Source organism: Cyprinodon variegatus, unplaced genomic scaffold, assembly GCF_000732505.1.
Source record: "Cyprinodon variegatus isolate N-32 unplaced genomic scaffold, C_variegatus-1.0 Scaffold52, whole genome shotgun sequence".
NCBI classification, from domain to species: Eukaryota; Metazoa; Chordata; class Actinopteri; order Cyprinodontiformes; family Cyprinodontidae; genus Cyprinodon; species Cyprinodon variegatus.
Genome location: NW_015150505.1, coordinates 1007432 through 1009267, shown reverse-complemented (window position 1 = coordinate 1009267; position 1836 = coordinate 1007432).

Genomic DNA, 1836 nt, shown 5'->3' with positions numbered 1-1836 from the left:
CTTTGTGAACTTGAAGACTGCTCCAGAAATATGCTGTGAATTGCAGCGAGGAAATTAGTCTGAGGCCGGATATTCAAGCTCCACAGAGTTAGTGGCACCTATCTCACAGTGCATCCGATTCAGAAGCTAATACTTCGGCCAGTTGCTCTCTATTGTGCCCTCTTCTCACAGGCAGGGGTTTTTTAGGGACCGTCTACAAATTTCCAAACGAAACACTCTTGAGAAAAAAAATAAATAAAAAATGGCTTGTCTTATGAACATGTGAAACAAATCAATGGTACCGGTAAATTTCAATTTTCTGCTATATGGAATCACTGCGTGGTGCAGCACTAAGTCATTTTAGAAACTGTCATGTTGGAAATATTGCAGAGAACTGAATAGCAAACACCAGAAAATGCCTTTGTGAACTTTCCACCAAATATGCTAGGTAAATTCTGCGTAATTGTGATGAGTCAAAATGATAATTCGATATCTGAAATACAAAGTTCTTATAGGTTTTAAAAAATCTTCAAGATATCTCAAACTATTAAGATATCTCCAAAGGAGTTTAAACAAATCAAAAATACAAGTCTAGATATCTATAAATTTAATTTGCCTAATCATAATGTCTTCAAGGTATCCACAATTTAATCCCCACTTGTCAAATCCTGCTTTAAGATATTTTATACATTCCAGAAATCCTGAATATCAAGGTAATTTGAGATATCTTGAATTTTATTTATGACCAGTCAGAACATAAAGCAAAATATCTCAAATCTAATTTATGGCTAGTCATAATTCAATTGTTATCTGAAATACACCTTTCAGATTGTATTGTTTGCTGATGGCTTAAACTGGAGACCCCATACAAATGAATGGTAAATCTGACATCATTTAGACTAGTCAGAGTGAATTATTGATATCTGAAATTAGTATTTAAGTCTAAATATAAATACAGATATTTTAATTAACTCATATGGCTAGTCAAAAACCAATTCAAGATATCTTGAATGTGTGGTAAACCTAATTTTATGATAAAATGGCCTGCTATACTGGTTGACGTTTCACTGTACATCAGATTGTAAAGGAAAGCTATCGTGCTTACACCTTCGAGCTTTCTTTCATGGATGAGATACTTTCAGGAGGAATAAGATGATAAAGATGTAACTGAAGAGGAAGATAGGGTGGAATTCAAGCCAAAAGATGATCCATCTTCAGATAAAGAACAAGAAGAGCAAAGCTCTGAAGCTGACGGAGAGATATTCTGCGTCAAAGAACTGCAAAATGTCAAATTTAGCCAGCAACAGCAACATCAAACATCATTTGGGTGATTCCAGGGCAAACAAGGTATTCATCTGCTCATGTCCAGGACATTTCATCCACCTTTCTCCTGTTTAGCACACCAGCCAACTGTTGGGCCATAAACAATGATCATTTTGGACATTGAGAACCAATGTCCATATGTCATTTTAACATGTTCATTGTAGCAGAGGGTGCAGTTCTGCTCCACAATGCTGATAATATGGTTTTCATCCATGTTTTCCCTTCCTCTTTGTACGTAGTAGTTTAGTTGAATTTTATGAGTTTTTAGTCAAGAGTTTTTAACTGAAATATGTTTGACTTGGAGCTGAATGAGTTTTGTTAGTAAACTTATATTTTGAATTGAAGTTGTGTCGAATTTATTCCATGTATTTGCAGAATTATCTGTTTGACCATGATTTAAGCTCGATTCAAGCTTTCATTTGTTGTTCTGACATACAGACAGTTGGGTGTGTATTCATAAACAATATATGACTGTCCAAATAATATCTTATTGATTAGATATTTACCACCCCTACAGGGGTGGGCAATAAATAT